The sequence below is a fragment of the Triturus cristatus genome, chromosome 2_2, assembly GCF_964204655.1.
Source record: "Triturus cristatus chromosome 2_2, aTriCri1.1, whole genome shotgun sequence".
In the NCBI taxonomy this organism is placed as follows: domain Eukaryota; kingdom Metazoa; phylum Chordata; class Amphibia; order Caudata; family Salamandridae; genus Triturus; species Triturus cristatus.
The window spans coordinates 1,111,395,133-1,111,411,366 of NC_140582.1; positions in this window are offsets into that span (position 1 = coordinate 1,111,395,133).

Consider the following 16,234-nt stretch of genomic DNA (forward strand, 5'->3'; position numbering starts at 1 on the left):
TATAAATTTATTTAACATAACATCTTTATGAGGTGGAGGCGGAGGCGCAGCAACACGGACACTACACTATGGGACAGATTTATGAGCCCCTTGCGCCACTTTTGCGTCACTTTTCCCATGTTAAAAGTGACGCAAAAGTGGCGCAAGGGGCTCATAAATCTGCCCCTATATTTATAGAACGGGCTCCCCTGACCAAACTGACGGAACAAATAGCCGCATCCCTCGAACTCGACACTACATTACAGGAGGTTCTAGACGCGATCGGGAGACATCAGCTTGACAAAGCTCCGGGTCAGGACGGATACACTGCCGCTTTCTACAAGCTATATGCAGCACAATTAGCCCCGATGTTAGTACTCGGGAAGTACATGCTCACCCTGATTGACCTGGATCAATCGGGCTTTATGCCAGGCCGTACATGTGGAGATAACAGTAAACAAATACTCCACCTTATTGACAAAACCAATCGTTCGCAGACACCCACTTTACTCCTATCCATAGATGCAGAGAAATCGTTTGATTGGGTGCATTTGCCCTTTTTACATAAGGTGCTGGCGGCTGTGGGTTTAGGCCCCCGGTTCTGTAAGTGGATATGGGTCAGCTATGCAGACCCCAAGGCACTGGTGCGAGTCAACAATGCAGTCTCCCCGGTGTTTCCGGTTACGAGAGGGGTGCGGCAAGGGTGCCCTCTTTCTCCTCTCTTATTTGCACTCTATATGCAGCCATTGGCGGAGCGAATACGAGGGCACTCCCTAGTGGAAGGGGTGCAGATGAGGGGCCAAGCACACATATATAAAGAACGCAAATGGCCTGAGTCTGCTAATTATGCTGGTTCTGACAACGCACAAGCTTTGCACATCTGACCCTTAGTTCTGTAGCCATTTAGACCTGCTTGTGAGTTTCTTTGAGTGTCTGCAGTCATTGATCTCAACGGTTTCACCCAGTGTCTTCTTTGAAGTGGGAGGATTTATTAGTGAGAATAACTGCAGGTTTTGCTCTTAATTATAACTTTTAATTGCCTAAAATTTCTAACGACAAAACTGTGTATTTTCTATTTTTCTTAAAATGCAAAAGTTTAGTTGTGAGGAGACCTGAAAGTCTTCTCAAATGTAGAATATATTTTTAAAACATCATTTTCACTGAAGTTCTACTAATATCTCAACAATATGATTAAAGGCTTTTAATCTGCTATGTGTATTTTTTTTTAAAGAATGTCTTGTACTAAGCCACTTTGAAGCAATTTCCACTCTCAAAACTCTATCATTTTCAGCTTAAATTTGAACATTTCGTGGATAAGGTCCAAGCAGCACATCATTGATTCTTTAAAATGTATTTATGTTGTGATCCTGCCAAAAAGCAATTTCGGAAGATTTGGAATCACCTGGTGGGAGCAGAACCATTGCCCATGAAGGAAGCTCTGTGTCTGCGTGGTCAGTGAGTGACGTGTCCTGCTGTGACTGAGCCTCGTGGAGCAGCAACATCTGAGCAGACCGTCGTTTTTTTGTAGCTAATGTCCAGGCTGCATCGGGTCAAAATGCCATAAAATATATTATAGCGATTTAAATTCACGTCCATATTCGCGAACATTTATATGCAATATACAACCTTGTGCCACTACCGAAGCCCCCCTGGCAGGGCCCAGTTATAAACTGTCTGGAAGAAAATAATCCGGTTTTCCTGCACTGCAATTAACATCTCGACGCCCATCGGTAGCATTAGGCCTCATTGTGAATTTCTGGCATTTAACAATCAGTGCAGCTGCATTTAACAGGCCCCTGTGCATACAAGCGAAATATTGCTCAGACACTGAATAACGTTAATCGGGTCATGCTGAAGAGGCCAGTGCTCCAGTCACCGGCCCTATCAGGATTACAGGGTACCTTGAAACGAAGCAAGGAGACGAGAGATAAACAGCGGCACTGATTCCAGGACACTTGCAATCTGCGCTCATTCCGGATTTTTTCCAGGTAGGTAAAATGATGATCAGTGCATCGAAAAAGATGTGCGCCAGAGGCATTATTGTTTGTAGCTCTCATGCTTCATGCATATTTAAATCAGATGCAAATTCAAAGAAATACATATTATTATCCACAATAGTCTCAATATCTAAAGTGCAAATAAACACAGTGTAAGAACACGTGTCTTCGTGTTTCTTGTCATACAGTGATATTACAATTTCATTGATGGAGTACAAAAATATTAGAGGGCGTGCCTGGCTTTGGTCAAGATCAGGCAATGAGTCAGAGTTAGAAAAGGGTGCCTGGTAGTGATCCTATAGCAGTTCAATTCAGTTCATAAACTTTATTCGGATATTAAGCGTGATTTATTATGGCTACCCGTCACCAACTTTCTAGATATGTCTGCTCAATCGCTGCCATCTCATATTCCAGCCATAGAAGAAGTCTCCAAACCTCTTTAGATTATAGTTAATTAAATATTGTTATATTTTGTGCTTATTCTCAGTATATAATTAAGTTTGTAGTAGTGAGATCAATATGATATACATGTTATATTTTTGAACAATATTTTCAGTTGTATTATTATATGATATATCTTACTTTCCCTCCCCCTCCCCCTTTTCTTATTTCTTTTTTCTTTCTCCCCTTCTTACTTCTTCTTTCTTTATTGTACACAGCATATTTTCTATTTTTATTATTGCTATATACTGTATTGTATTACTGTTGTATCTTATACTTATATCCAATAAACTTTCTTTTAAACTTAAAAAAATAAACTTTATTCGGATAAAGCATCGTATCCAAAAAAGTACGAAACAGTAAAAACAATATAAATGACAGGAGAAGAGTGACAATAAATGTATATGAGAATGTACAATTTACAAAACACAATATAGCAAGCTCAGAGTTGTAAGTAAAATGAAAAAATAATTATCAACAATTCTAGACTTAACCATTGATCACTTAAACACTCAAGAATTGAGCATTGTCTTACGTGCCCTGGTACCAATTCTCAAGAATGTGCTTAAACGAAAGACCAGCTCTTCATCGTTCAAGGCAAGCATACTTGAGTAGGCAGAATCCAAGTTTATAGGCCTGCTCCTGTTGAAAAAAGGGTAAAGAAGCCCCTTGCTGTATTTCATGTAATATTTACAGAAAGGCAAAAAATATAGAGCAGATTGCCCACTCACCCCGTCACATGGGCAGGGTACTAAATCAAGTTTTGGGTGGTAGCCAAGAGGGAAACACGATACGAATTTGACTGACCCTGCTCTCAAGCGGAATAGAGGGCTCCTTTCCCAGTAACTCATGGATAAAACAAGATAATTTGGTAGAGGGTGCTAGTGCCGCTCCAGAGACATATAACTAGAAACGAGGGGTTTCTTCGATTCTAGCGCAGTTCTTTCAATGCTACACAGCAGATAAAGGGCACTTCTGAGGTCTTTTTTGTGCAGAGTTTCAGCTTTACCAGGATTTAAAAAGATACAGCTTTTGTTAATACCACATAGACTCTGATATACCCCAGATAGCCAGGGAATATCCATCCCCTTATTAAACTTCAAACAATCAGTAATAATGTCTCTGGTAAGAGTCACTTCCTCATTCTTCCAGATCGATAACCAGAAAAGGGCTGGTCGGGCACGTATAAATTCAGTTATATAGTTTAAATGTAGTTCTTTGTGGCATACATATTGTGGAGTGAAGATTGGGATACCCAAAAGCTTCCTACAAAATCTGTTTTCTTCATGCTGAATGCAGGTACTGTTCGCAATACCCCATATCTCAGCTCCGTAGGTGGCCACAGGTACACATTGTAATTTAAAAAATTTGAAGATAGCTAAAGTAGCGCCTGTGTTCTTTGGACGGAGAAAGCTAAAAATTGAATTGATGGTCTTTGAGAACTTGCTCCTTGAATGGGTAAGATGCTCAGTCCAGGAGCCGTTCGCAGCAAAGACCACCCCAAGGTAGGGAAATTTACAGGTTCTTATCAGTTTTTGACTACCAACAGCAATAGAACTGAGCTGGCGTCTCCGGGGACCGCAGGAAATTAAAAATGATTTACTAAAATTGACTCTTAGATCCAAACTATCCATGTATTCATCAAAAGACTGTACTAAAATGCACAGAGAGTTAGGGGTACGGCATATAAGAACCGCATCGTCAGCGTATAATAAAACAGGAAGGTGTTTTCCGTTAATCATAGGGACATCTTGGGACATGGATACTAATGATTTATTCAATCCATTAATATAAATAATAAAGAGAAGGGGGGCAAGGGCACATCCCTGTTTGACCTCCCTTCCAACCTTAATTGGCCCTGAGACCTCTCCACCTCTGCCGATCCTCACTTGTGCCTGGAGATCTTTATGAAGATATGCCAGAAATTGGACCAAAGGCTCCTCCAGACCATAGGCCAGCAGATTGCCAACAGCCTTGACCTATTTACAAAGTCAAAGGCTGAGGACAAGTCCATAAAGGCCAAATAGACTGGAGAGTTCCGTGCGACGGTGTATTTTCCGATTATAAGGCTGAGGTTAAGGCATTGTTCGTTAGTGCCGACCTTGGTGCGAAAGCCTAGCTGGCAGGGCTCTAAGATGTTACAATCCTCTGATCATTCCAGGATCCTATTATATAAAACTCTACCCAATATTTTGAGGGTATTATCTATTGGTGAAATGGGCCTGTAATTACTGGGCTGCGACCGATCCCCCTTTTTTAATATAGGGATGATAAAGCCCAGGTGTCGGGTAACGGGGCATACATTAGGTTATTAAAAACATTCAGAAGGAGCGGTGGCCAAAAGTCCAGATTCCATTTGATAAAATCTATTGGTAGCCCATCAGGGCAAGGGGCCTCGTTCCCAATACTCTGTTGAATAGCTTCTTCTACTTCAGAGAGAGATATCAAAATACTAGTGAATGAGCCATATTCATACTGGGTTGTCACTGAAGGGGGAATAGCATAGATTTTAGAAAAGTGGGATTCCCAGGATTGCCTAGAAATAGTACAACTGATGGGGGTTAATAACTGTCCCATAGAACGGAGATCCCTTACAGCAGACCAAAATGATTTTCCCCTTTTATCAGTAGCGGCCTGCGATAGGGTTTGCCAGCGGTCCCTGAGAAGTACTCCTTTCCAATTAGTGACTGCCAAGTTGTACTTCTGTCTGGCCAGTTTCACCTCTGTAGCACACCTAGGTTCAGCTGACAACACCCTGCGCAAATTCCTATTATCCCGTGATCATTCATCATCAAACCATCTAGGGCCCTGCTTTCTCACGGATGCGGGTTTCGACAGAAGGGTTTTAATAACTAGACAGATTTTAGAGAAATCATGGACTACCTCTGGATGCGGGGTTTGAAATTACAAACAGGAATTAATGAGGGGCAAATTGTCCATAGCTAGTGACTTAAACAAATCCCCGCTGTCAATGCCCCTCCAAATCAATCTTAGGTTGTCAGTCGATGGCGTTAAATCCCTGGCCCCGCATTCAGATGAGAACGCGGGTCGTGAAGCCAATCCCAATGCTATTTTAATAGGGTTATGATCCCCGTGAATAGTAGCAACAGCCTCTGCATTAGTTAAGTGATCCGCAATCAGGGGAGAAATAAAAACAAAATCTATTGTAGACGATTAGCCCCTGCCTCTGAATGTCGGATGGTTATTATTAGTCGCATATAATGGGAACTCAAAAACACTGCCAGCTCAACACCCCTGCGGGAAGAAGGACCTACATTATGTGGCTCAGCACCAAAGTGCATATCATTAAGTTTTGCGTTAAAGTCTCCTCCTAAAATAATCCCAATTGCTGGTAGTCTAAATTGGAAATAAAATCAAAAATGGGAATGGAAAAAAGGAATTATTATAGAAATTTACCAAATAAAAGTAAACTCTTCTCTTGAACAATGCAGTTTGGAAATTACAACTGTTAGTTGGGAGTATCGTAAAGCTTCCACCAGCTGCTACATTAAGCCCAATAAAAAGGCCCCCTGCATAGCATTATTTCAATAGACAGGATTGCCTGTGTTTTGGAACTTCATTTATTTGCCTTATTGCCACTGGACTGTATGTATATAAGTATGTATTTGTTTTTTATAGCGCTAACCTAGCCAAAAATACAGCAGAGTGCTGTACATGGTCAAAGGCAAGCTTAAAGTCAGCGAGTAATAGGAGAGGGAGCTACGCTGTGGATGGCTAGTGCATTGTGATGTAGTGTTCTTTAAAGAGATGAGGCTTCAACATATCCATACATTGGAGCAGCATTGGGCAGTCCTGGTGGATATGGGGATGTTGTTCCAAAACCTGGGTATATAGATGGGAAAGGTCTGTACCCTTGTTTTTTTATTTTACGCTTCTTAGTCTGAAGTCTGATGGTGAGATGGTGAGCTTCTCTGCAAGATAAGCAGCATTGCTGAATGTGATGGCTTTGCAAATTATTTTGAAGATGGTGCCGGCAGGAAAAGGGAGACAATAAAGTTCCATCAGGAATTATTTTCATCTGCACACAAAGCCTAGGTTCCTCTTAATGATTCCTTTTGATGAGATTTACCGCCTATAAGTCCTGAAGCAAAGGGTGCGGTGTACCTGATGCGACAATCAAGTAGAAATTGTCAGAGTGCACGTAGCCTAAACCTATCTGCTTTCTAGCAGAAATATTGGCAAGGGAGCTCACCTCTGGATCTTCAACGCACATTCTTGATCCACCAACTTTTCACTATGTATGGGAAGTGGCTTCCACCTAAAGGTCAAGACCTAAGTAGATGCACTATATAACGCATAAGCTATTTTCTGTGCTGTGTCTTGTAACACCTTCACTTGTGGAGCAAACAGTATTTGAGGGGACTTTTGGATGTGCAATCATCATTGAACTATTAGTTTTAAAACTTACCATTACAATCTTCAATGGTCAAATTTTCCCTCAATGTAATTGCGTGTGTGGGGAAAATGTAACTTTTGCTCAACATGACAGTGCAAGTGGTACTGTAGGAAATGAACAGTTGTTTGTGTATGCCTTTAAGCATTCTTTTGGAATGTTTATATGGATGGTAGTATGTATAAATGTAGCTGTCATATGTGTTTGAAACGGTGATATTATTTATGATGTCACTGGCAACGTCACGTGTGATCTTGCCAGTGATATCATTCATTTCATTTGAGATGTCTGCAGTGATATCATGTATGAGGCTGCAAATAGCGCAAGGATGGTCTATCTTTTACGAAGCTAAGCATAACTAGCCAATATCAACTATTTTTAGGTTTTGTTTTATAACCATAACATTGCTTTACTTGTACGATGTCTTATGAAGAAAATAAACTATACTATAACCATAACAAGGTTTTTGCTCAGTGACTTGCTGCATTACAATTTCAATCAACTCCCATGTTTAACTGAGACAAAATCCTCACTTTACGACTCTTGGTATTCACAATGGGCATTTAGAAGTAGTAAAGTTAGGATTTCTAAATTTACTTCTCCTGGAGGAAATGCTAATAGCCAGGGGACCAAGTTAAATGGAATCTAGTCAAAACAAAGCAATGGTATGCTTTGTTAACAAAAAGTAAATATTGTTTATACAGGATCTGCGCGTTCGGATAACATAAAACTGTGGGATAGGTGACAGACTGGTTCCGAGCACCCCCACTGGATATGTTAGCCTGTTTGCATAGTCTAGCTCACAGTGCCACTAGACTCTCCTCTTCTCAGGGAGAAAATAGTTTCTGGCAACCTCAGAACATGACAGGCCTGATCCCTCAGGATCGTGGAAACAATATACTACTTTTCGCTCAGTCACTCGTGCTCGCAGTTCGTCTCAGTGATACACAGAATAAACAGTCTGGGTGTTTCAATAAGGATTTATTGAACAGTTGTTATTCTTGTGTAAAAGAGATGTGCGGTAACAACCATTAGGCATTAGCAGAGATATATGATTAGCAGTACTACGAAAGTAAAGGGATGGTACAGTTCTACCATTTTGCAGTAATCATGAATATATACAAGTACATAAAATACATGATAATAAGTGCGTACTCCTACGATGCCTCCTTAACTAGATGTACCTAAATGTACCTAGTATCTGTGTAGGTGTTATGCCAAGAATCCCTCTAAGGTCTCGTCAACCCCATTACCTGAGAAAGGAGAGAATATGGGACACCGTCTTGGTCTCAAGTTGGACAACCCATGAGGGATGTTAGACCACTGCGAGCTGGAGTGTCTGTATGCAGGAACCTCAGCGTCTCTGGTCAGTGTGACAGCTGGGAAGTCACAATCTGCTCCGTCTTTCTAAGCAAGACATGATGTACATATACCCACAGGTCTCTCCATGGGGTCCTACCTTGCTGTGTTATTGTGTCGGCCTAAAGGATGACGTAGGCCTGATCTTTTTACAGAGATATTATACAGGAGCTGTTTGTCCTGCTGTCAGTCCTGCTGTGCTTCCGAGAAGCCTAATGCATATTCGCATAATGTATGAGTTTCAAACTAGGGAAAACCCCGCGATCTGAATGCAGTGTCGAATCCAGGCAAAAGGTCAGTGCCTAAGAACCGTTATGTAGGGAAGGATATAGGTGAAAGGTTGCTGTTTTACATGCCTATATAGGGTACCTATATGGAATATAACAGTTGTATCTCTTGACTCAAACTCAATGTGGCAAACCTTCTCACAAAAGGCTTGGCTGACTCCAAATCCTCCCTGAGCCCCTGCCGCTTTTCCAGAAACTGCTGTTTGATGGCTCTAATTATGATTTTACCCAGAGGCTCAGGGCTCAGGAACAGGTCAGCGCTGACAAGCCATCTTGTCTGTTCCATTATTTTTTTCAGCCAGGGCATGTGCAAAGCCCCTTCCAGTACGGTGCAGTCGGAGATTATAAGTTGATTTAAATTTGGGGATGGGCATGCCCAGATTCTGAGCCAGCACAACAACGGGGACACCTCAATATTGTCCAAGATGTATCCCACCCCCAATTCCTTGTGTAGAATGAATGCCGGGTTTGCTGAGAGGACTTCAAGGAGTTTACACATAAAATTATTCTAGGCCCCCTGAATTCCTTTCACATCCTTGTAGCCCCAGTTGTGACACCAATAAGTTGCCATAGGGATACAATTTGCATTATAGATCTTCAGCAGTGCGGGGAGAGGTTTTGGCCCTAATCATTTTGCAAAATCTAGTTTGGCCCCTGCTGCTCTAACTAAAACATTCTTTTTGAGTGTTCTTTGTGCTCACCAGGACCCTTGTTCATCAAATAGTTCCCCTAGATAGGGGAACATGGGCACTTTAGTTATTTCAGCCCCCTTACAATAAAACTTAGCTTTGGCAGCCTTTCGCAAACTTATAGACATAGTGTGTGATTTTTAAAACTTTGCACTCAAATCTAGTGAATCCATAAAAGCTATAAAACCATTTAAAAGTTGTTGGAGGCCCATTGCGGTTCTAGCAAGTAGGATCGCGTCATCGGCATACAGGAGAACAGGAATCATCTTATTGCCAGCCCTAAGTATGTCTTTACAACAAGAAAATTAAAAAGTCACCCAATTTGTTAATATAGAGCGTGAACAGCAAAGGGCCAAGATACACCCCTGCCGAACCCCCCTCCTTACTGTCCAGGGATCTGTCAGACTGCCATCTTCATTGTATCTTACCGCCACCATAGTATTTTAGTGGGCAGTGTGTAAAAAGGGCACCAATGCTATATCTCAACCCATAACACACAAAATCAGCCACAATGTAGTCCTATTTACACAATCCAAAGCTGACGTTAAATCCATGAAAGCCAGATGTAAGACTCCCTTCTTAGCAATTTGATACTTCCCAATCACTAGATGCAGGTTGAGGCATTGGTCCAGCATCCCTTTTCCCTGCCTAAAGCCATACTGTAAAGCAGAGATAACATTAAAGTGATCAAGCCAAACTGTCAGATGATCCAATATTACTTTCCCCATGATTTTAGCGGCTGACTCTAAAAGCGAAATCGGACGGTAACAGGTGGGATCATCCCTATCCGCCCTTTTTAAAAATGGGGATGATAACCGCCATTGCCCAAGAGGAAGGGAAGCCACCGGAACAGACTGCATTAAAATCATGAGCTAAAATCTAAACCCAAACTGTGGGAGCGGCCTTATATAGGTCCGCTGGTACCCCATCTGGGCCAGGGGCCTTACCTCAGGATATCGAGATGATTGCTTTATAAACCTCATCTGTGCTAAAATGGAGGGGAATGCTGGCAAAGACAGTAGCTCTTTGTCCCTCAGGTTCTGCTATATTTGGGCCACTATAGATATTTCCAAAGTGCTGGTCCCAATGCTCAGTCGGTAGCGTGCAGTCTCTATTAGAATTTGGCATGTCGGAGATAAAAGGAGTGTTAACCACAGACCAAAATCTAGAACTATCGGCCAAGACACTGTCTTCACTGAGGGCCCCCCAAGCCTGCTCTCTTATCTGCTTCTTCCTTTCCAGAACTGCGAGCTTATAGGCCTTCCTACAGCTCCTGACTAATGTTGTATCCCTCGGATTTTGCTTTAGGGCCTGCATTAGCTCCTCGTGGGCTGCCGAACAGGTGCCGTCAAACCACCTTTTAAATTTCGTGCATCTTGCCCTAGTTCCAGTGGTTACGTTGGATACTAGCTGCTAAGTAATTTTCTCGAAGGCCTATAGGATGGCTCTATCCTGCGAGGCGGGATCCATGAGTACTTGGAACTCAGGGTCACAAGTAATATACAGGTAATCTAAAAAACTGTCTGGAATAATCCTTCCCCACTTCAATCTCCGTGCTTGACCTTTAGTGCTAATATTTGTATTAGAAATGTGCCTGGCTGATGCCCCTTTTAGGGCTGCCGAAAGGGAAAGATCCAATTCCAGAGGATTATGATCACTATGGCCATTTCAAGAAATGCTTAAGTTTTCCACAGCCAGGATTAATAGTGCTGAGAGCATGATGTGATCAATTATGCTCGGGCTACCACTTCCTGCAAAGGTAGGGACCCAAGCAGACACTTCTGTTTGATGTAGGCAATGTAGATTATAGGCTGAAAGGAGACCTCCTAAAAAAATGCCTGATGGTGTGTGCTCAAAATGGTTTGTCAGCTGAAAACCGTCCCCCTGCTCCATCAGGGTAATGCAATTAAGGCAACATTGATGGGTATTGAAATCCCCTAAAATCATCATGTCATGATATGCTTGTCTGCCTTCCCCGTAGTGTTCGAAAAATTCCTCTAGGGCCAGGAGATGTTCTGTCTCATAGGTTCTAGACAAGGAATTGTAAAACTGTGAAACTGACACCCTCTGAGGCGGAAGCCGGAGGTTTGACGCTCTTTTTAAAAAACACTTACTTGTTTTGTTTTCTGTTTTAAACGACCTGAACTTGATTTAAAAGGACAGGATACCACTCCACTTACAGCGGACATAGCGCTGTCTGGTGCCAGAGTCGGAGCACGAACGCCTCACCCTCGCGACACGAGGCCACGCCCCCAGCCAGGCCACGCCCACTTTTCCCGCCTATAAGACTGCGCAGACCAATAGCGCGTCTTAGTGAAACTGACACCCTCTGAGGCGGAAGCCGGAGGTTTGACGCTCTTTTTAAAAACACTTACTTGTTTTGTTTTCTGTTTTAAACGACCTGAACTTGATTTAAAAGGACAGGATACCACTCCACTTACAGCGGACATAGCGCTGTCTGGTGCCAGAGTCGGAGCACGAACGCCTCACCCTCGCGACACGAGGCCACGCCCCCAGCCAGGCCACGCCCACTTTTCCCGCCTATAAGACTGCGCAGACCAATAGCGCGTCTTAGTGAAACTGATACCCTCTGAGACGGAAGCCGGAGGTTTGACGCTCTTTTTAAAAAACACTTACTTGTTTTGTTTTCTGTTTTAAACGACCTGAACTTGATTTAAAAGGACAGGATACCACTCCACTTACAGCGGACATAGCGCTGTCTGGTGCCAGAGTCGGAGCACGAACGCCTCACCCTCGCGACACGAGGCCACGCCCCCAGCCAGGCCACGCCCTCAACCTCTCTCCCTAAATGTGCCTCCAGCACAAGCGCAGCGGACGAGCGCAGCGGGAGCGCCGTTTGCGCGCCGAAGGCGCGCTTAAGGCAAGCCCGTCTGCGCCCGTCCGCGATCGCACGCGGTCTAGGGCTATACCCCATGTCCCTCGTGTGAACCATACACGGTGGAGTAAGTTAGAACTGCTAGCGCTTTGCCCTAGCACTACTGAGCTGTGCAAGCACAAACTAAAAGCAGAGGACAACATAGGTTGCGAACATTGTCACTTCTCCTATGATCCTGGTAGGAGTATGGCCACTACGGACAACACCCTAGAATGCGGACTGATTAATGTCCGCTCTTTACGCAAACACAAGCTAGATCTATACGATCTACTTACTGAAACACAATGGGACCTGACATTTCTAACCGAAACTTGGCTGGATGAGGAATCCACGCCTGACGCCCTAGAGGCACTCCCAGAGGGATATACAATATACAGACAAGACAGACCCATAGGCAGAGGAGGGGGCATTGCAATAGTTGCACAGGAAAGTCTACGCTGCCAACTTAATCATGTGCCTATCTTGGACAGTGAGGCAGGGAGCTTCACAATAAAAGTGAATAACAACCACACACTGGAAGGAATGTTAATTTACAGACCCCCCGGCCCCTCAACTAGGTTCGAGGAGAGTCTAGCTGAATGCATTATAGAGACCTCGATATGCAAAAATAAATTCATGGTACTTGGTGACCTTAACCTCCATTTCAACAACCCATCCGACAACACCAGTAAAAACCTCTGCCAAGTATTAGAAGCTTTACAACTAAATCAAATTGTAAGCGGGCCCACCCACCAGTTAGGGAACTTACTAGATCCCATATTTGTTAACTGGGGGGAAGTAGAAGCGAAGACTCCCATCCCTATCCCCTGGTCGGATCATCACCTGGTACCTTTTACCATTCATATTCCTGAAGGTAGAGCCCGACAACCCACAGCATTATACCACCTAAGGCGAAAATGGGCCTCCTTCTCCCAATCTAAGTTCTGCGAGGAACTAACAAAAGGAGGCGACCCAGGGGGAGATGATGCAGACACAGCTAACTCCAACCTCTGCAAACGCATCAACGATGCACTAGATCTCACAGCCCCGCTATCCGAAACTAATCCCAGTGACCGTGCTCAAAAAACCGCACCCTGGTTTACTACTGAACTGCGGAATGCTAAAACCTTATTGAAGAGAGCTGAAAGGCAATGGCGTCGGGCTTTCTCCAAAGATACTAGAGAGGTCTACCTGTCAGAGAGGCGAGTCTACCATGGACTGATTAGAAAGGCGAAAACTACACACTATGAGACTAAGATCAACGAAGCAGGTAACTCGACGAAGGAGTTATTTCTACTTTACAAAACTCTCTCTAGTGGAAAATCCGCCACTGTCCCTGATGACTGTTCGCCTGAATCTTGTGACAGAATCGCAGACTTCTTTGCTGAGAAAATATCTAAAATTTACTCGGCATTCCCAACTCAACCCACGAATGGGATAGAGTTTGTAGAAAACTCTAGGGATAGGGGAAACTCACCCACCCTTACCAACTTTGTTACCCCACCCACAGAAACTCTCCTAAAAATCTGCAGATCCGTAAAGTCAGGTTCCCCACGGGACCCTACCACTCCCAAACACCTAAAAGACAGCCTGGGGGCCTTGGAGCCCTACATTAGGCATCTACTGGATGTGTCTTTTACGACAAAGACGGTGCCTAAAGAATGGAAAAAAGCGGTGGTCCTTCCTCTCAGGAAAAAACCTAACATCAGCTTTGATAAATTAGACAATTTGCGGCCCATCTCCCTCTTACCATATCTGGCCAAGGTAGCAGAAAAAACGGTCAATATCCAACTTATGGATTTCATAGACAAAGCTGCCTTACTGCACGACACCCAATTTGGCTTCCGCCCCCGCCATTCTACGGAATCGGCACTACTGACGGCTGTGGAATCCCTAAGACAGGGGGTGGATGAAGGTCACACTATGGCCCTTATCCTACTGGACCTGAGTGCGGCATTCGACACTGTAGCTCACTCCACCTTGCTACAGTGTCTGAATGATGGAGGTATAACTGGAGCCGCACTCCAATGGATCCAATCCTTCCTGACGGGGAGAAGTTTCCAGGTCCGTCAAGGGGACCACTATTCCCGAGACATAGAATTGGGTCAGGGCGTTCCTCAGGGTTCGTCCCTGAGCCCAACTCTTTTTAATCTCTATGTCTCCCCAGTGGCTCCAATTGTAGTGGGTCACGGACTACAAATTGTTACCTATGCCGACGACACACAGTTAGTTGTATCCCTCTCGCGTACACCCGGCCTTGCTATGGACAGTTTCAGGGCTTGCATGCAAGATCTTGCAACCTGGATGTCCACCAATTGCCTGAAATTAAATGGCAACAAGACCGAGGTGCTCGTGGTGGGAGGCAGCCCATCTGTCTGGACGTCGGCATGGTGGCCACCTTGTATAGGTGAGGCCCCCACACCTCGGAAAGAAGTCAGAAATCTCGGGGTCTGGCTAGATACTGACCTGTCTTTCGGACCACAGATCAACAGGGTGACGGGCATTTGCTTCAGCATTCTAAAAACTCTGCGGAAGGTCCTAATTCTCCTTCCCACGGCCGCCCGCAGAACACTGGTGCACGCCCTTGTCACCTCACGCCTAGACTTTGGCAACCTACTTTATTTGGGAGCTACCTGTAAAGCGACAAATCGACTTCAGGTGCTACAGAATGCTGCAGCCCGCCTTATCTTAAACCTCCCTAAAAGATCGAACTCCAAGGCCACCCTCCAGTCACTCCATTGGCTGCCGGTGAGGAGCAGAGTTGAATATAAGTCTCTCTGCACCTGTCACCGTATCCTCGCTAAGAAGGCGCCAGCACCACTCCAGAACCTCATTACAAGGTATGCACCAACTCGTGCATTGCGCTCCTCGCAAGGAGGTTTGCTTAAGGTCCCTAGGGTGAAAAAGGCCCGTATGGGAGGTAGATCCTTCCGATACCTGGCGGCAAAAAGCTGGAATAATTTACCTCTCAACCTCCGACTGGACCCCTCCGAATCTAGTTTCCGGAGGAAATTAAAAACTTACCTCTTCTCAAAATAGTGGGCTCCTCCCCTACTTCTCTTTCAGAGTGCTTCAGTTCAGCGCGGGGACACGCATTCTGCGTAACCAGGCGCTCTATAAATGCCCCTTAATAATAATAATAAAAAATTAACAACTAGCAGAGTAGGGAGGTTCTTACATGACAATTCCACTGCTAGCACATGGGGTGATCAGCAGTCTATCACGTTGGCTCGATAAAAAAGTTTGAGTGAGAAAATTAAAAGGAGGCCCCCGTAGCTCTTTCCATGTTTCAGGGGGTAGTCTATTTACAAAATGTGGTAAAACCGTACAAATAAAAACTGTTATTTGACTCCCACGTCTCTTGTAAGGCAATAATGTGGTGTGTAGCAAGAAAGTGTTCCCAGGATATATTTTCCTGTTTTGAGTTGACCTAGGGCCAGATATATTCCATGAGAGCACCATCATGTAAGGGATGACAGAGATGGCTGAAATGGGAATAGGATTTGGGTGATTTTCCGGATGGAGTTGAGTTATAGCTACAGCCAGACTTTGATAGGAGGAGGCCTTAGATAGCAGCTTTTTGCACCGCGTTTCTTCAACCGCCGGCATTAGTCAGTCATTTTCATCAAGACTCTGTGGGCTTGCTAGAGGTAGATATCGATTAGTCCAGGGTAGTATAGGAACCACATTTCTATCTTGGGCGGGCGTAACCAGCTTGGGGGCAGCTGCCATTGAAGGTTTACTAGGGGTTATTTAAAAGTATAAAAAGACTGTAGAGAAAAAATTCTAATTTTAGTTTTAGTGCCGTCCGTATAGTGACATCCAGGTAACGCTTTGGCCTGCGCAGTGTTCTTAAATTATACAATCCCCTTCAATGTTTTTCCTTGTCCTATGGCCTATCCAACCTACTCATCTGGCCATAATAATGTCTGAAGATATATTTGGTCCATTAACCACATTGTTGTTTAACCACTTGGTGGTCTCATGGATAAGGTCCAAAGAGGTCTCCTTAGTGCAGTGAGTTAGAGGGGGAACCCCTAATAGAACAGCAACTAGGGGTGCTGTTTCAGGGGGGAGATCGAGTATACATTGATTTTCAGCTGTGGTCAAAATAGGGTGAGTCAAAGAACATATAGATGATTGCCCCTTTTTGGATGTTAGCTGCCCTTCCATATAGGCCACCTGAGGTAAAA